We start from the raw sequence: 20,032 nt of genomic DNA, 5'->3' as shown, positions 1-20,032 counted from the left end.
GGTGCCCACTGAGCTTTTCCCCAGAGCCAGGCAGCAGCCCTGGAACCAGAGAGAGGGGGTAGAGCCCTAGCCCAGCACTCACAGATACCTGACCAGATCAGGCACTGATAGTAATCAGAGTGAGCCCTCAGCCAAGATGCCCACTGAGCTTGGCCCCAGAGCCAGGCAGCAGCCCTGGAACCAGAGAGAGGAGGTAGAGCCCTAGCCCAGCACTCCCAGGGATCTGACCAGATGAGGCACTAGTACTAATAAGGTGAGCCCTCTGCCGAGGTGCCCACTGAGCTTGGCCCCAGGGCCTGGCAGCAGCCCTGGAACCAGAGGGGGTAGAGCCCTAGCCCACCCACCTTTCACAGAAAAAATACCAGCTCCAATGCACTCTCCCTGTCTCACTCCCCAAAGGCTAGCAACAGCTCTGTCCCACTCCGCTGCCTGCTGAAACTGAAAGCCAGAACTGGGAGCGCAGTGCCCTTTTATAACCAGAGGTCTCATAGAGAAAAGCGAGAGGTCTGTGGTTGGCAGAACTGCCCATGGCTGCAGAACACCACCCTTCCCCCTCCCTCCCCCCTGGTCTCTGGTCCCATGTAACCAATTGTAACCAATTTGTAGTTTCACACTTGGAAGGAAAACCTGCCCATCAAGCTAAGTTAGGCTTAGATTGGGGTTTCCAGGGTGAAAGCAGGAGTGCAGACAGAGTTCAGGCAGTCCCTGCCTCCATTGCCAAGGGAATTGATTGAAGGTTGCCTGACTGTCTTCACAAACAGCAGATGAATGCAACGAACCAGGCTTGCGACGACCACTTGTTCATTTACAATGGGGCCTAATGAACAGCTTGTTCGCAAACAGACGAACGGGCTGTTCGTGGGTTTTTTGCGTTCGTAATGCTGTTCGTGCCCATGTCTACTGCAGATTCCCCATTTTTCATCTTACCATTTTCCTCTCATTCCTAAATATGAACTTAATTAGTTAAAAAAATCCTGCATAACTTCATCCCCCCTCCCCATACTCCCCTTTCTTTGAAATGGCTCGCTCTCTAATTGGAGCAGACATCAGGAAATAAGAGCAAATAAGGGTGCTAAATCCATTAGCCTGACAATATGGACTTCTGAAAAAAAAATCAGGGTGAAGAGGGATAAAGTACCAATGAAGCATATAGTCCGAACATTTTACTCCTTAGTGAGTCATGATTCTAGTTAGTGTTTATTTAAGGTTTCACCATATGTAAAAGCCTGCTGCATGCATCCAAGCCATGTGCTAAATTTATTTAACAGGCATAGTTTTAATGGGTCACTCATAATGGGACCTTTTGGCACTGATAGACAGAGCTGATTCTTTTTAAATTGATATTTAGATGTTTAGAGGATTAGTCAAACATCTATTTTGTAATAATTTTGAGCATTTGGTTTTCACTATGTTATCTTGATGATCGTCTTCATAAAACAAAGCTTTTGCTACAATAAAATAAAATTGGTTAGTCTTAAAGGTGCTACTGGACTCTTTTTGAAAAGTTATATTGATTCTTGTAAAAATGACACTACTGGAGGTTTGTTAGTTGCAGGCCAAAGCTCCCAAATGAAATAAGTGCAGCAGATGTTAGCTTTGCTTTTCCTTCCCTTCTGTCCATGAACTCCACTAAAAGTGCAAATAAGCTGCAGCCAGTCGGTAAGGTTGTCACTTACACAATGGATCAAGGGTCAGTGGAATAGCATGTATAGAATATCTCAGGTTCAACTCCATTTTAAATAATCTCAGACAGCTCTGCTCAGAAAGATCTTTCTGTGTTGAATCTGGGACCACCAGCATGCAAAACAGTCACAGCTTTTCCCTCTTGTCCCCGACCTGGAAAACCCAAGTCTGAATCCTCACTCTGACATGAGTAATCTTAGGTCAGTTTCACACTCTCTGGGATAAGATGGAGCAAAGGAGAATGTTGCCAGTCCCTTTGTGTACCCACTAGGGTAAATAAATAAAAACGAGTTTCACAATTGGCTGAATGTTTAGTTTTTATTAGTGGTATCTTTTGTGTGTATGTTTCATTTTGTTTTTCTGTATGTATTCTTGGTGTTAACTGCCATGAACTTCACAAGAGAATGATAGTGGTGCTGTGTAAAGTGCTGTCAAGTCATAGCCGACTTAGAGTGACCTCTGTTGGCTTTTTCAAGGCAAGATACTGGCATAGGTGGTTTGCTATTGCCATTCAATTACTAACCAAGGCAGACCCTGCTTAGCTTCTGACTAGATCAGGCTTGCTAGAGCTATCTGGGTCAGGGTCACAAGAGGATAGGATAAGTTGTATATATATTTTAAACAAACAAATATCAGGTAACAAATGCTGGAAAAGTCTGCCTTTGTATCAGGCAGTTTCATATGTTCAAATTTTTGGTTCTCTGTTTGGATAGCAGAGAAAATACCTTAAATTTTCTGTTTATCTACTTTGTGGGTATCATAAGTTATTCTCATTTAAAATGAAAATATGAGGAAGTATTCACTAATGAAGGCAGAATAAAGGGTCTGGACAAAGTTCAATCAACATTCAGTTTCAAAAATACATATCTGAACAGAATGAGCTTGTGAAGGCAGCAAAGAACAACAGTAGACTTGCTTTAAAAGGAATAGGAATAGAGATGGGCACGAACCGGAAAAAATCCGAACCATATGGTTCCTGGTTCATCAAATTTCACGAACCACGAACCATGAACTTTCATGAACCTGTCCCTGGTTCGCAAACTGGTTCATTTGGTTCATGAAAACGTCACATCCAGGACAGAAAATCATCACTTCCGGTTCAGCAGAAGGTCACTTCCGGGCCAGCAGAAGGTCTGCAGGAAGTCCATCCCCTGTTGCCTAGGAAACTGATTGATTGGCACCAGGCTGTCTGCAGTGATGAACCAAAAAACGAATCAAACGTACCAGCCTAAAGTTCGTGGTGGTTCATCAGAAATGTGATCTGATGAACCGCTGGTTCGTGAACCATGAACTGGCCTGGTTCGTGCTTAATTTTGGTTCACATTTCAGTTCGTGCCCATCTCTAAATAGGAATACCTTGTTTTGTAGAAAATATAATGCAAAACATTGATACTTGGTTTAATGTACTTACTCAGAAAATTAATATTACTATGTAAGATAATAATGGGATATAATTGTCAGTGGAGGGCACCTTTTTGGCATCAGTGTCCCAAGGCAAGTATGAGACAGTGATCTAACTGTGAGTGATCTAAAGTCTATTGAATTGTCTGCTGACTAGAGCAGTTATGCTCCAAGGGGTAGGGTAGCTGAACTCAATCAATCCATATGAGAAAGTGCATATGAAAAAAAGCCAGTTGCTCTCTACTGCAGAGTAAGTAAGGAACACAGTGATGCAATTTGTACAGCATCCATGAATGGATTAACAATCTATTCGATCAATGCTTGAAAAATCAGGCCTTCAGCTAAAAGGACCTGAGTCCAACCAGTGGGCGTTGAAGCGTCCCTAAATGCCACATAAGCTTGTAAGGAGGGCCATATGTTCTTCTGTAGGAACTACGTTAATGAAATAAGAGGATAAACTTTTCTTTACAGCATTACTTCTCTGCATTTGGATCAATCATTTTAGTATGATTTACATTTTTTATTCAATCTATATATATTAAGACAAGTGTTGTGACTGACTCATCAATGCCCAGCCCAAACCCCTGGACCTAGAAATGTGAAATTTGGGGAGAACATTCCTTTTGTGATGTAGAGGTTCACTAAGAAGAGATTTTAAGAAATTTGCCCCCTCAGGGGGTAAAAAAGGGTAAAATATGTTTTCCCATAGGGATACAGTTTCCCTGTGTGACTGGCAGGGTGCTCCCCCCCCCCCCATTACCAACTGCCAACTCAGCCTCCCTGAGGTCATTTGCATATGCAGCCTTGATTGGTCATCATCCCAACTTTCTAAACAGTATGAAGGACACATGCAGTGCCTCAGGACATATACGATGACTCCCAGGTTTTCCTGTGTGCCTGGCAGGCTGATGGCTCAGCTGTGGAACTCTGTGTTCTGAGGTAAAAATCAGGCAAAGGAAACTGCAGACAGTTGAAGAAAGACAGTACAAGACTCCTGAATAGGAGTCTTGTGGATACTGAATAAAAGTCAGTATGGCAACTGAGTCTTTAAATGGCTGTTGTGGGTTTTCAGGGCTGTATTGCCGTGGTCTTGGCATTGTAGTTCCTGATGTTTCGCCAGCAGCTGTGGCTGGCATCTTCAGAGGTGTAGCACCAAAAGACAGAGATCTCTCAGTGTCACAGTGTGGAAAAGATGTTGGCAGGTCATTTGTATCTACTCAGGAGGGGTGGGGTTGAGCTGAGTCATCCTGTAAGAGTTTCCCAGGGTGTGGAATGCTAATGGCGGGAGGCTTCACTGTATCCTGAGGAGGTTCTTTTGCATATGGATTGGTACTTGATGTGCTAATCTTCTCTGCAGGGCTATTGTCGGGGATAGAATGTTTTGTTAGCCTGGTGTTTTTCAGAACTGGAAACCATGCTCTGTTCATTCTTAAGGTTTCTTCTTTCCTGTTGAAGTTTTGCTTATGCTTGTGAATTTCAATGGCTTCCCTGTGCAGTCTGACAAAGTAGTTGGAAGTGTTGTCCAGTATTTTGGTGTCCTGGAATAAGATACTGTGCCCTGTTTGAGTTAGGCTATGTTCAGCCACTGCTGATTTTTCAGGTTGTCCAAGTCTGCAGTGTCTTTCATGTTCTTTTATTCTTGCCTGGATGCTACGCTTTGTGGTCCCGATGTAAACTTGTCCACAGCTGCAGGGTATACGGTATACTCCTGCAGAGGTGAGGGGGTCTCTACTGTCTTTTGCTGATCGTAGCATCTGTTGTATTTTTCGGGTGGGTCTGAATACTGCTTGAAGGTTATGCTTTTTCATAAGCTTTCCCATCTGATCAGTATCCCATCAGTATCCCATCTGATGAGTCTTTAAATGTTCATGGGGAGATGGTACACACCCCTTCTAGGGTCCATTTCAATACAAACCTCTCACATGAACCTACCAAAGTGCCCACCACACCACCCTTCCCTCAGTCCAACTCCACCTCACACCTCTTGCAGCCATCACCTCTTACTGCCACCAAGAAGCCTTCTGGCAGATGTTGTGCAAGATACACCGATGCTAAAAAGAGTAAGCAACTTAGAGATGCGGCAAGGAAATATGCACGTCTTGCTCCTGCAGTGCACCAAACAGCAGTGGCCAAGTATCAGTAAGATCACCCCAAAGTGCACAGAGTGCCCGAGTCTCTCTATGAGCAAAGCAATCCTAAAAGACAAGTAGAGAGGTGCTCACTTCCATGGAAGGTCAAGGTTCACTCAAGTATGGCAGATGATCCTTCACTACCTTCAAGCTACCTCTTAACCTCATCCATGCAGAAACACCCCTGTTCGGCATCTCAGAACAAAGCAACATGGCCCAAGTGCTGTGAAACTGTAAGCTCATTGTTTGGGATGAGGGGTGTTTTGAGGCACTGAGCATAACTCTCAAAGATGTCAGGGGCAATGAGGGAGCAATGGGGGGAGTCACAGTGCTGCTGGCTGGAGACTTCTGGCAGACTCTGCCAGTAGTCCCAAGGGGAACTCAAGGTGTCAAGGTTACAGTGTGTGTCAAGGTGGCCCCTCATCAGGAAACTCTGAGAAAAAACATGAGGGTCCACTTGAGAGGCGAGGTGTCTGCTGGGGAAGTCTCTGAACTCCAACTAAAAATAGGGGATGGAGCATATCCTGAGTCCAAAGGAAAGGTGACCATCCCTGCAGACCTGGGCACAGTAGTGACAGACCCTAGCAGACCTAACAGCCATGATATACCCTGATATCGTCACTATCACAGAGAAGTCCATGGACTGGCTGTGCAAGTATGCCATTGTGACCCCCAATATCGACAAGGCTGCCATCATTAATGAAACACAACTTAACTCACTCAAAATGGAGTACTTATCTGTGGACTCAGTGGTGGAAATGTATGATGTGGTCCACTATCCTGTGGAGTTCCTCAGTATGCTCAACCCTCTAGGCTTCCCAGCCCACAAGCTTCTCCTCAAAGAGGTGGCTCCAGTGATGCTGCTCCAGAACATCAGCCCACCCAAACTCTGCAATGGCACCAGACTATGAGTGAAAGCCTCCACAGGAACGTCATTGAGGCCACATTGTTCACTGGCAGAACTCGGGGGGGGGGCGGAGTCAGTGTTCATACCATGCATACCACTCATACCATCAGAGAACCCCTTCCAATTCAAGAGACTGCAGTTCCCCCTCATGGTCTGCTTTGCTATGACGATGAACAAGTCCCAGGGCCAGACACTGAAGGTGGCAGGAATTGACTTGAGGGAGGACTGCTTCTCACATGGGTAGTTCTACGTGGCCTGCTCCAGAGTGAGCTCACCCAGCAGCCTGGTGATCCTAGCGCCTGAGGGGAAAACCACCAATGAGGTCTACAAAGAGGTCCTTCAGTAGGAAAAAAAGAAGGCTGTACGTATTTTTCACTTTATTTATTGCACTACAATCTTTTCCTTTTCCTTCAATAAATGTTACATTTCGAAATTCACTTCATCAGCTTTCGGCATCAACACGCTTCACTTTATGCAAACACCTTTGTGAAGCTCGGATACTATGCTATTATACTACAAAACCAACTAACCCCCCCACCCCAACCATAAAATGTTACATACCCATAAGTATTATAACTGGATTTAAAATAGTTAAATACCATAGCAAGGCACGGGCATTAAGTTAGTCTATCTATCTAAAGACAAGTGTCCTGACTGACTCATCAATGCCCAGCCCAAACCCCTGGACCTAGAAACGTTAAATTTGGGCAGGACATTACTTTTCTGATGTAGGGGCTCACTAAGAAGGGATTCTAAGAAATTTGCCCCCTAAGGGGGTAAAAAGGGATAAAATGTGTGTTTCCCATAGGGATACAGCTTCCCTGTGTGGCTGGCAGGGTCCTCCCCTCCCCTGCCAACTGCCTCTCTTCCCTGCGGTCATTTGCATATGCAGCCTTGGTTGATCATCTCTCCAACATTCTAAAGAGTATATACTTGCTATTGGGAGTCACTGAATGTGTCCTGAGGTAAAAATACACCTCCCAGTCTAGAGTTGCCAATCTCCCTGTGGGGCCTGGCTTTCCTGTGTGGCTGGCAGGCTGATGGGTCAGCTGTGGAACTCTGTGTTCTGTGGCAACTTAGAGATGCGGCAAAGAAATATGCACATCATACTCCTGCAGTGCCCTGAGCAGCAATGGGCAAGTACCAGCAAGTCCTGAGTCCATGGGAAAAGCGACCATCCCTGCAGGCCTGGGCACAGTTGTGATGACCCTAGCAGACCTAACAGCCATGATATACCCTGATATCGTCACTATCATGAAGAAGTCCATGGTCGGGCTGTGCAAGCGTGCCACTCTGACCCCCAAGCACAACAAGGCTGCCATCATTAATGAAACACAACTTAACTCCCTTGAAGGGACAGATACGCCGCCAGGCCGTATCCTGTGCCAGCAAAGTGCAGTGGCGCCGGCTCTGGCAGTGGCACAGAGATGCAAATTGGGAGAACCAGAAAGCGTTGTGGGCGGGCCTGATGCGTGGCCACCGCCGGGCGCAGCCAAAGGGCGCTGTTCTCGACAAGCAGCAGGGGGAGGGGCCAGGATAGGCGCAGCCAATGGGCAGCACGTGATCCCGGCCAGGCCCCAGAGCAGCAGGCAAACCGCGCCCATGCCGGCAGACCACCCCGGCTCATGCGTTGGGCGGGGCTTGCAGTTGGGAAGGAGAGGGGTGGGCGTGGTCTGAGGAGCCTCTCCCTCGTTTGCTCAATGCAGCACCAAGTCCGTGGTGGCTGCGTCCAGAGAGGTTTGCATGGGACTGGCAGGCACCCTGCCATGAGGAATCCAGGGCAGCAGCCAGTCCCGGCAGCAGGGAACAGCCACCAAGTGGCGCCGAAGGGGAGGGTTGGCCTGAGGCCGCCACCAAGAGGCAGACACAGCGGGCCCGCCCCCGTCCCCTTCCCAAGGCAACGACCACAGACACCCATTGCACAGAAATCAGTCTTTATTATTATACCATCCCACCTCCCCCAGCAGATGTGAGGAAGGGGAGGCGTGTAGGAGAGGTAGGGTGTCGAGGGACCATGGGGAGGCAGGGCTGGGGAGAGCCCATTTGGAAGGACAGGCAGCCAGGGGCCTGTCGATGGCCTGGATGCTGCCTCGCCAGCCCCCACTGCTCGCCCCCTGTGCCATCCGGCACCTGTGCGAGTGCATGGTCAGAAGCAGCTGCCCCTCCACCCAGCCTTCCCGGCTGTGGTGACCAGGTCACACGGCTAAGCCCCGCTTCGCTGCCCCCGGCCCCCCCAGGACCCTGCCCCATTGCCTCCAGCATCTGTATAACACCCTGGGCTGCGGCCCCACCTGTCCAGCAGAACACCCCACCCCCCAGAAGGCGGCAGTGGGGCTCACTGGCGAGGCCAGAGGCCGGACCCCCATGGCCATCCACGGGCCCGGCCTCTTGCACGCAACTGGGCCCGAGTGAGGGGCGCCTCTGGGGCGGGTGGAGCTGCTGCAGCGGGTGGGGCCGGCGGGTCGAGGATGGTGACAAGCCCTTCAGCATGGGCTTGAGAGGCGCAGAGCCCCTCCCCCACCTCCAGTACTGCGGCCATGAACTCCTGGCCGCGGTTGTTCGCCTCCTCCCATGCGGTGTGCACCTCTAGCCGCTCCCTCTCGATCACCGCCCACATTGCGGCCAGTGTCGGGGGAAGCCGCTGGGCAGGGCGGAGCCACGCGCAGCCTCAGACACACCCCACCCCTCCCAACAACCACGGCATGTTGGCGTGGGAGGCTGGCAACAGCCCCGCAGGAGTGGATGCGAGGTGGGACGCCGCGGGGCGGAGGGTGTTGTAATGACCAATGGGGCTGCCGCAGGCACCTGAGGGGCTGGACCCACTCTGGGAGGAGGCCACTCGTGGGACTGTGTTGCTGCAGCTGCGGCTGCAACGGGAGTGACCCTCCTCCGGCGCATGGGACCTCCTGCCTGGGATATGGCATCCGCCTGCTGCTACCCTATTTTCTTTGCTGATGGGGCTAGGGTTCGAGTGAGTGGACCGTTTCCCCTGCCATCTCCCGCCCCCTTGCAGCAGCACCCCCAGCAACCCTCTCCTTGGCTTATCAGGTGCCAGCTGCTCGCCCTACCAGGGATTGATCACCCTCGGTGACTCCCCCTTCCCCGCTGACATGCCCTGCCCCAACCCTCTACCTGAAGTTACTGTGAGGGGAGGGGGGCGGGGAGGCAGAACGGGGTCTGTCAGATACATTTGTGGCGATGTGCAGGTGGAGATATGTGATGGGAGTGTTGGGGGAGGGGCAGAGGACGAAGTCAGGCTCGCAGACACAGATGGCAGTTGTTTTACAACTCGTTTTATTGCACTGGAACAAGCGGGATTGTTTTTAGGCTAGCAAGGGAGCTGGGGCATTCTTCACAGCCCTCCTTCCCGCTCGGCGGGGCGGGGCTGAGATGCAGGCCACGGCGCGAAAGTGCTTCCTGGGTTGCAGCCAACCGTCCATCAGAGATGTTTGGGGAGGGCGGGATGCGGGAGAGCAGCTATGCCCTGGACATGCCTGAGGGAGAAAAAGACACATGTGGGCTTTGCCTTGTTCCACTGGCAAGGCAAGCCCCACACTCCGCCATCTGGGAGGATGCACATAGTCGAGGGCAGCAGCGACCAGCTGATGCATGACAGTCTGGCGAGCATGCACTCAGCCTTGCCAAGCCTTTACCTTTACGGGAGGGAATGAGCTGGTCATAACAAACACCTGGTCACATGTGGTTTTCGGGGCGCCTGCCTCTGAGGCGGCCAGGGGCGGCCATGGTCGCCCCCCACCCCTGCTGGGCCTCACCCAAAGTGGCAAGTGAGCGGGTGGGTTCAGGTGAATGGGCGGTTTGCACTAATCTGCAGAACGGCCCCCCCTCCCCTACCTCCTCCTCACCTGTCAGCACTCTGTTACTCATCACCAGGCGGGAACTCCAGAGTCAGGGTACCTGCAAGGAAACAGGAGAGGCTGCAGTTAGTTTGCCAAGTGTCATTCCCTTCTGTCATGGAAGGGTTAATTCGTTTGTGCTTAGTTAGAAGCAACTAGCTTGCATGAGTCCAGTTAGATGTTGAGTCGTTCTTCCTGTCAGAGTAAAAAGGGAGTTAGCCAGACATTTGCACTTCTTCCCTTTTACGGGAAGTTCCCCCACTTTTTCACAAAGTCCCCCGAGTGCATTCCGTGCCTGCCACCGTGAATGCCCTCACCCCCGTTCGGTGTTCAAAGGGGCAACGCCACGCAGTACACAGACAGAGGGACAGAGCCTCCGGCCAAGTGCTCACTTACCTGAGGGGTTTGGCCGGCGCTGGCAGGATGTTTTGTAGGGCGCGGTCGCAGATGATTGGGTGGGGAGAGGGGGGCTCGTCCATGCAGGGTGCACACGCTGATTGGTCCCTGGGATAGTTCTCATCCTATGCTCCTTCGGGCCATGGAGGCGGGGCTGGGTGCTCAGAGAGGGGGCTGGTTTTTCGCCGTTCCATGGGCGCCTATGGGCTATGCCTTCTTCCGTGGCGTACCTTTTTTGCGCCACTGTGGGCGTTCCCGCTTCTGGAGGGGCTTAGGGAGCAGACTAACTCTAGCCCCACCCTCCCCCATGCCCCCCCACGCCGACGCAGGGCTCTACGCCGCTCCTCCGCATCTGCCCGGCCGCCCTGAGGCTTGCGCCGGTGCCGGCCCGCCGGTGGGCCAGCGCCATGTCCCAGCACGGGCGGAGGGCCACTTACGCGGGCGTAAGGACCAGATACGCCGTCGCAAGCCTTAGTTCGGTTCCTATTCACTTTCCCCGCCCCTCTTAGGATTGGGCTGCCTCAGTAGTTAAATACCGTAGCGAAGCACAGGCATCAAGCTAGTGTTAAAATATAGACTGCATGTTATTTAGTATGAAAAATCTCCTGCCATACGCCAAATATGTGCTTGGCAAGTTGTGGGTAACATACCAAGAATTAGCTTTTGAGTTTGTATCACAGGGTGCTATGAATGGTTCTTATTTCATATAAGCTTCCAGTAGTGTACATTTCCCTTTCAGATACTTCAATTTAATGGGCACTGGCACAGAGGCATACATCTACGCACATACAACATACAGAAGTCTGCAGATGGCTATAATTTTCATACTGACCTAAATTGAATTTAAACATTCAGTCGGCCCAGCTGTTTTATGATAGTTCTTCAAGATCTGGAGATAATTTATCACCAGAACTTCAAAGGTGCTTTTTTGGCTCTTACTCTTGGTCATTATTAACAAGACAAATATGGAATAGCTTAAATTGAATAGTTTTTCCTCCTACAAACAGATCAGCTAGCTTTGAACAAATGTACAGTTCCTGAACTGGTCTTTTCAGTCCTCCTTCTATGGTTCCTTAATTGTATGCTTGTGCAACAAAGGTACATGGCCCCAAGACTGTACAGTCATTAGAGTGGGCTCACTCATGCCCATTTGTACCCTGTAAAATTGCTATTTTTGTTAGCTGGAGCCAGCAATTTATTGAACAATCCTTGAAGCCAGGTATCATAGGAAGTTGGCCTGCCTGACTGTTCTCTTTCACTTTCATCCTTATATTGGAGAGAAAGTGATGTATTGCATTGTTTTAGTCTAGAAAAATGACAATCAATACAGATGGAGCAGGAAAAGGCTTCTATGTTGCAAACTGCCTGGGAGAGGCACAGTAGGCATCTACATATTCTACACATAGTGATATTACTTTTCCTAGTCCAATCCCGGCAACTGGTGGGAGGGTTGGGGGCAGGGACATGGAGGGGGGCATTGTTGTGGATGTGACATCCCTTCTGGGGAAACCAGGAAGTGATGACAGGTACCTCTAGGAATTGCCATAAATCCTATGGTAAAATGGCTATTCGAACCATTACTTCCGAGTTTTCCCGGGACGAGACATTGTCATGACCAAAACGTCAACTAGATTTGAAATTCTCCCCTCCCCGCTACTGTTTGGAGTAGTGGTTTTAGTGGGATCTTGAGGTGGGGAATTCCCTGCCCCCACCAGGGCATGGCAGCCTAGTGTCACCCCTTAATTTCTCCTGTAAGATCTCATCATGACAGGTATTAATTATAAGAGAAAGAGAAAAGGTATGTAGCTATGGATGCTTTCATTTTTTTAATCCATTTATTCCGCCATTCTTTCATTCATAAATTGTTTTTAGAGGTTTATTTCTCACCTTTTAATTATATAGTTCAGTCCAATGAATTGGGAACTAAAGAAAAAGGTATGCATGACACTGATACCACTTAAAGAAAGCAGCACATAACTTTTTCTCCATTGATCCCATTTTTTTCTGAAAGGCAACATTAATCTTTAGAAAAGCAAGCAGAAAGATGGAGAGGGAGCAAAATGTATGTCTATTTTTGTTTTGTGCCCCTCTCTCCTGACATTAGAAACACAACTTGTAACATTTGGGTTTCGATAGAAGCATTTTACCTTCTCTAGGGCTTGTTTGGTTGTTTTTGCTTTGTTTATTCCCCTCCAGAATGCCTGCATTGGGGCCTACATTGTATCTCTCCAACCAAAACCCAGTAATATTAACCCAGCTTTGGCTGAGATCAGCAAATCCATGTATTTAATTAGCTGTTAGCTTATGCACATCTACCTGGGAGTACACCCCACTGAACTCAGTGGGACTTTCTTCCGAGTAAACAGCCATAAGATAGGGGGGTTCATTATAAGACAGCTCTGTTTCAAAAGGTGAAGGCAGGCTGTGCAGGTCCAATTAAATTCAGAATTAAATTCAAAACCGAAAAGAGTAGACAGTTCATAAATAGTATAGAGGGGTAGACTAATGAGAAGCTCAACATTCAAGGCCTTTCTACATTCAGCCCCATTTATCCTGCCCCCAACAGTGGTTCTTCTCAGCTATTCCCTGCACAATTATATTCCAGTGCTCAAAATGCATAGGAATCCATGACCAGTGAGCTGCTGGATCGTACCTCTTTAAACATTATGGATAGGTTTGCCAGGTGTTTGCTTATGGTGCAAAATCTCCTGGCAATTTACTTTGATTCCTGCCCATGCCAAGTGCACTAGTGGAAGAAACTGGGAAGGGGGGAAAGAGGGGAAAGGTTTAAACCAGAAGTGACAAGGGACATTCTAGCACATCTCAAAGACTCTGGTAAAACCATGGAGATTTTTGAGAAATACCAGTGTCCCTGATGATGCATTGATGTCACTTCCAGGAACATGCAGGGTGACATCAGTGTATCACCCCACTAGCAACATGAGCATGTCACTGGCACTATCGTGATACTGATGGTAAGGCCACCCTCAGCAGGGTAAGCCTCCCCCCTTGTCCAGGGGGGATTTGGCAATGCTAATTATGGAATACTCAGGCTGGATCTGGGGTCGCCACCCAGTTCCAATACAACACAATCACATGTGAGTTTTAAGTTCTCTTTTATTTCTGTATTTGCTGTTCCAACTTAGGATCAGGACCACAGTATAAGCGGCAAAAGCTCCTTCATCCCCTCCCCCTCTCCCATGCCATTTTCCCAGCTTGAAGCAGGCCAGGGTATACTATTGGGTCTATTGTTATCTCTTTCTCCTTTTCCAATAAGCTTTGACCACAATAGTAGTCCTTTTTGCTTGATGGTCTGAGCGGAGGGGCCCAGCAATCAGAATAATCTTAGTTGTGGAAGTCTTCTGGTAAACCAAGTGACACATTGGAAAGATTTGGTGTGATAAACAAAAATGGAAGATGTGAAGCCAAATAATTACTGATCTGTTTCTGCTTCAGCAGCATGAACCATTACAATGGATCCATTAAAAGGACAATCATTGGACAATGAATATCAATTCATTATATTAAGGGATCTGTTGCTCTGGGCCTTGTCACATTCCTGATGATGCTATTAGGATGTCTGCTGAGCTTAGTGTCCTCAGAACAGCACTTCTTCTGTGGGAGATGTAATTTCTGTTCTCTGATGTCTCCATGCGGTCATTGATGTGGACAGAAGAAGCAGGGAAAGCATGATCCATGTCAAGACAAATGTGGTAAGTTCCTAAGCCTCTATATCCTGTATGATAGCAGAACAGCATAAAAAGGACCATATTGTCTCTCATCTTCAGCCAAACAAATGGTATCAAGCCAACTAGATCCCCCAAATCCATTGTCCAGGTTAGTTACTTCTGGAATTTGGTACCATGACTAGAGATGGGCACCCCCCCCCCCAAATGAACCATGAGATTCGTGGTTCGTGGATTTTAATGAACCAAAAACCACGAACTGGCACGGCACTGGGACCAGTTATGACCCAACAGTAGGGAAAGGGACATTTAACAGTTTAAAGGGCCCATTCCTGCCTTGCAAGCAGCAGGTCCTTTAAACTATAAGCTCACGGGTGGCAGATGGGGATTCCCCCCCCCCAACTGCCAGCTGATACTTTAAAGGGACATGCCCTTTAAACTGCCCAAACCCCAGCCCCCCACCCCAGCCCACCCCACTCCCCCTCCCCCAGCCCCCAGCCCCAAACCCCACACTTACCTTAAAGAGGCCTGTGGTGTCCTCCTCCTCCTCCTCCTGTGAGGGATGGCAAGGGCATTTTTGGCCTCCTCCACCCCTGACCAGGCCTGCAGAGGGATACAAAAATGGCCTTGCTGCACCTCAAACGGCCACGGCACAGCCATTTGAGGGGCGGCAAAGCCATTCTCGGCCTCCACCATTCCTCTGTGGGCCTACTCAGGGGCAGAGAAGGCCAAAAACGGCCTTGCCACCCCTCACAGGAGGAGGATGATGACACCACAGGCCTCCTTAAGGTAAGTGTGGGGTTGGGGCTGGGGGGTGGGGGGGTCTGGGGCTGGGGGGTAGGGGGTAGGGGGTAGGGGGGCTGGGGTTTGAGAAGTTTAAAAGGACCTGCCGGTGCAAGTCCCTTAAAGGGGCAGTTTAAATGTCCATTTGGCCATTTAAACTGCCCCTGTAATACAACCCAATGAACCAGTATAAAGTTTGTGGAAGTTCCGTGAAAAGAGCTTCCACGAACCCTGGTTTGTGAACCACAAACCAAGCTGTTTCGTGGGTTTTTGGGGGTTGTAATTAGGTTCGTGCCCATTCTAACCATAATGACTATTAATGGATATCAACAATCTATGAATTTGGAGAAAGACCAATCAGAGATGAAAATTCCCTATGACTTTCTGAACTCTTTCCATACTATGTACCTCTTCAATTCACCCAATTGCTGCTGCTTGAACTTAAAGTATTTAGGACTTAGCAGAGAGAATTGCTGCTTTGTCAGCTCCCTTAAGGGAGCTTTTTGATGGAACAGGGCTTGGAAGGTTTTTCTTAGCTTCAAAAAATATTTGAATATAATTTGTCTTCTAGGTTCACAAAATGGCAGACATCTTGATAGCCCTATGAAAGATCAATGGCTAATATGGGAATCTAATTAGCCCCCTGTCAGGTTTAACTTGCACTTTAAGTAGAAAAGGATGTGAAATGGCAAATAGTAGACAGTGGGAAATGCCTGGGCCATTCATAAGACTGAGAAGCATTAATGATTGTTTATTATCCTACTGACATGGCAGTCAAAACTTACATGATTTGGGGGCACAACCTCTGCTTTCTGGCAGTTGATTTCTTGTTCTCAGGCCATTAACTGAGACCTTAAAACAAAGGGATATCAATGTCTTTGCGAATAAAGGATGGTTGATTTCTCATAAGCTTGTGCCTAAAACTTGAGAGCTAACATTTTTCTTGTCCAACATAACAAGTACATTACTGCTATGGCTTAGGCTCCCATTCTAGTCATTAGAACAGTGATTCAGTCAATTAATCTCATGCTCGATCCCTAAACAAATAATGATAAATCTAAGGTTGCCATACAGCAGACACAGCTTCCCAAGAGATCCCTTTCACTTCAATCGGTTTGCAGAAGAACTTGGTATAGTTGAGGGATATGCGTTTGGATATTCCCAGGCCAAAACACCCCCAATTTGATGTTTTGTTTCAGATCAGAAACACCAGAAATCACCCAAAACTTTCCTGAAATTTCACGATTGTCAAACATTTATGGGAGAGTTTCAGCATTGGGGAGCTTACTGGCTTGTGAGGGGATGGAAGTCCCATGGTTGCAGCCAGTCTGGCTGTGAGGTCCTGTGGTCTTCTGCTTCCCCTTGTAGGCAGCCAAGGCAGCAGGACTGGCAAGTGAGGAGGGAGAGAGAGTGTGCTGAGGCCCTTTGAACAACATTTCAACTTTAAGCTTCCACTGTTTTCAATAAGTGTTAGACTTAGTACTCAGACAGCAGCAAGGTCTACCTCACTGTGGTCAATGGGTGGTAGATATCTCAATTTAAGGGTGATTTAAAGGGCTACTGCTGCCAGGGCATATTCTTTTTTTTAGGAAAAAAACCCTTTTAATTACTTTTCTTTTTTAAGGGATTGGAAATATTCCCAAACTTGAAAAATATGCCCAAAATGAAATCCCAAATGATCTGTAAATCCCCTTTGTTTGCAGTCAGACTTCCCTTGCCGTGCTAAAAAGGCAGTTTATGGACATGGAATATAATAAACCCCTGCAATAATCCTAGACACTGCCTGGCCGCAGGCAGGGAGGATGCCAGCTGGACTAGAGACTGGAAAGTTACGAAACCATGAGTCATAGGGGGAATGACTGACTGATGGCCTTCCATGCCCTGGAGAGCAGCAGAGATAACAGGGCTTCCTGAGAAAATTCCCTGTCTAATTCTACGAACGCCTTCCTCTATCACATTTGATAGCCTTTCTGTCTGGTACTTACCCGGTTATCAAGCGACATTTTTACCTATAGACCATTCCAGATAGTCACATTAAACCGTTCCCAACATTGTACTACCTGCAGACAAACCATTAAGCCATTGTTTTAGGGTAAAGATGTCAGTTTTGCCCCAGGATGTTTTGTCCTATAATTAGTCTGCCCAGCTGTGTGTGCACCTTGGCACCCCCAATCCATTTGGGCTTCTCTCTGTGAAACTCTGCTCCTCCACAAATCTCTTCTTTCTGAGTCTGGTAATTATAGCCCTTCCCTCACAAACTGCTTTCCCATTTCATCACTGTCTTCTTAGTTAGCTCTGTGTATAAGTTCAGAACATTATCTGCATGCTTGCCTTTTATTTCCCCTTTAATATAAAACCCTTTCTGTTGAACACTGCCTGTTTATTTAAAAGTTCTCTAAGGAAATAATCACTGTATACATAGGCGGAGAATCCCAGTTACCCCCACGTGCTTGTCTCCTTTAATGCTAATTCCCCCAACCATTCAAGGAGATCTCCTATTTGGGTAACACCTTTCAAGTGTATGATTCTATATTTTTATGATTCTATCCATGATATTTTATGAAAACCCAAATCATGCCCTAAAAAATGAAGTTAAAATGAATTTTTAAAATGTACACCACTAATCTAGTCCTTTGTTCCCTGAGCAATCAAGTTTCTATGACTGCAATCTTAAACAAAATTACACAGTAATGAGCCCCATTAAAAACTATGGCATTCCCAACTAAACATGACAAGAACTGAGTTGTAAATGTAACTTTCATTACCTATCTTGGATAAAATTACAACTGTGCAACAATGATCATAATCTTTAACATTCCTAATACTACTAGAGCTCAGGGTGAACCTCTTTTTGTGGGAGCAGCATCATTATTAGGAGACTTCACTATGTAATTCTTTTGTGCTTACTATTTTTTATAAATGTGCCCTCATGTGGTAAAACTTAGATTACAAGTTAAAGAAATGCAATATCAGTTGTCAATGGATGCATAGTTCCTCTGCTCACGAGGAGACCTGGAAAGAGGGCAATAACAAAAGACTCTGTTTTGTGATGTTTCTCTTTACAGACTGGCAGTATAAACAGCCTCACAGAACCCACCATGGCCCCCCAAACAGATTTCCACTGAATTCTCCTCATACCTTCCAAGTCCAACCCAGGTATCATATCAAAGCAAATCACATGAACTGAGCAGGTCCATGGAATCCCAAGAGTGATGTGAACCCCCAAAGTTTTTCCCTATCAGTCCCCCTCCTCCTGGCAGCCTTGTTCATGGAAATAGCTGAGATTAAACAAGCTGCTGTGTAAGTAGTTTGTTGATTTTAACTTTAGTTACTAAACCTAAACTCATGACTGTGCTTACAGATGAAGTATCCCACATGTGCTCTGAAGAAAGAAGCAATATGCCAAGTAGGGCAAAGATTTATAAGAAAAAAAGACACCCCCCCTCAGATTTGGAGTGTGTGATAGTGGAGAAAGACAGGGTGAGCAGATCTCCCACTTATTATGTATCTAATTGTATGAGAGATGGAAAGGCTTTTCACACTCACATTCACACACACAATGTGGTTCACAGTCTGATCTAGGGTAAACAACAGTAAACCGTAACATCTATAATTCCAGGTGGTGCATGCTTGTTAATGGCTCTGGTACGTAATCAAGGGAGTCAATTAAATTTTAAAAGAGCCATGTTGGCTCATGTTCTTCAAGGAGGAACACAGATGGAAAAAAGGCTATTTGCTAAATGAGAATGGACAGTGTTGGCAAAGCAAGGAAGTATGTAAAGGGTCCATTATCAACCATGCTGGGCATAAACACATCACAATTACAGGCAAGCATTGTGACAGTGGCCCCTTTAAAGCGCTTGAAAGACTGCTCAATTAACAATGCATACATAACAAAAATTATTCTAAATACAATAAAGTTAGCAAAAGGAAGTTGCCTTTGAGAATTGCAGCTCTCTGTTCTTACAACCACTCAGCAGCAGGGAAGAGATTACATTTACTCCTACATCTCCCAGTGTGGTAGGAAAAAGGCACTACATAATCAGCAGCAACACAGGAATTGCATTTCCTTGTCATGTATAATCATTTTGTTGTTGTTTACAAATACACACAGAAAAAATATTGCATCTGATTTACTTGGATAAACTTCTCCAAAGGTTTTTCTTTTTAAATAAGTATATTTGGATAGCCTCAAATTTCAAGAGGAGGGATAAAGAGCAATGTCCTCTTTACTGAGCCCATATATCGTGACTTTAACAGAATGCTGACTTGAAATCTATGAGAAGACTATGGCCAATGAGTCGGAGAGATGTGTCTTCCTTCCCATAGCCAGTCATTACAACCTCTTCAGCAGATTGCTGTGTCACCTGTTCCTGGAACCCATTCAGTCCCTTGTGGTGATATCCTACTATCTAAAAGGCTAAGTGTATTCAAGACAACTCACTTCCTACCCTGGTGCACCTTCAGAGGGCGCTGCTGTGGAGGGAAGCCAAGATGAGGCTGCCAGAACTCCAGAGAGCATGTTGCAGCAGGAAGCCCAGGCTGAAATCAGGCGCAGAGCAGGTGGCAGTGCCTGCCCCCCATTGTCACCCAGCTGGGATCATGAGCAGAGCAGGTGGCAATGCCCCCCCCGCCTTCACCCAGCTGGGATCAGGAGTGGAGTAGGTGGCAATGCCTATCCCCTGCTTTCACCCAGCTGAGATCAGGAGTGGAGCTGGTGTCAATGCCTGCCCTCCACCTCCTTCCAGTTGGAAACAGGAGCAAAGCAGGTGGCAATGCCTTCTCCCCATCTTTACCCAGCTTGGATCAAGAGCAGAGAGGGGGCAATGCCCATTCCCCACCTTAACCCATCTGAGATGAGGAGCAAAGCAGGTGGAAATGTCCACCCCCACCTTCAACCAGCTGGGATCAGGAGTGTAACAGGTGGCAATAAACATCACCTCCCATCATCACCCAGCTGGGATCAGGAGCAGAGCAGGTGTAAATGCCTATCCCTTCTTCACCTAGCTCAGATCAGGAGCAAAGCAGGTGGCAATGCCCGCCCCCCGCCTTCACCCAGCTGGTATCAGGAGTGGAGCAGGTGGCAATGCCCAGCCCCCTTCACCCAGCTGATATCAGGAGTGGAGCAGGTGGCAATGCCTGCCTCCCTTCACCTGCCTGGGATCAGTAGTGGAGCTGGAGAAAATGCCCACC

The 20,032-nt window shown here is 47.6% G+C and overlaps 1 long non-coding RNA gene across 1 annotated transcript in view; it reads right to left on the bottom strand.

Moving 5' to 3' along the window:
• Positions 1–9,437: 9,437 nt before the first annotated feature.
• LOC129323735 (uncharacterized) overlaps positions 9,438–20,032 on the bottom strand; it is a 45,837-nt gene continuing 35,242 nt past the window's right edge. Inside the window, exons 2-5 of the long non-coding RNA XR_008596479.1 lie at positions 16,128–16,225; positions 15,625–15,691; positions 9,984–10,035; positions 9,438–9,614 (exon numbers count right to left, since the gene is read on the bottom strand). This is a non-coding gene — a long non-coding RNA (uncharacterized LOC129323735). The remainder of the gene's footprint in view (positions 9,615–9,983; positions 10,036–15,624; positions 15,692–16,127; positions 16,226–20,032) is intronic.

This window comes from Eublepharis macularius, chromosome 2 (genome assembly GCF_028583425.1).
Source record: "Eublepharis macularius isolate TG4126 chromosome 2, MPM_Emac_v1.0, whole genome shotgun sequence".
In the NCBI taxonomy this organism is placed as follows: Eukaryota; Metazoa; Chordata; class Lepidosauria; order Squamata; family Eublepharidae; genus Eublepharis; species Eublepharis macularius.
Note: the sequence above shows the minus strand (reverse complement) of the source record. Positions and strands in the feature narration are given on the sequence as shown.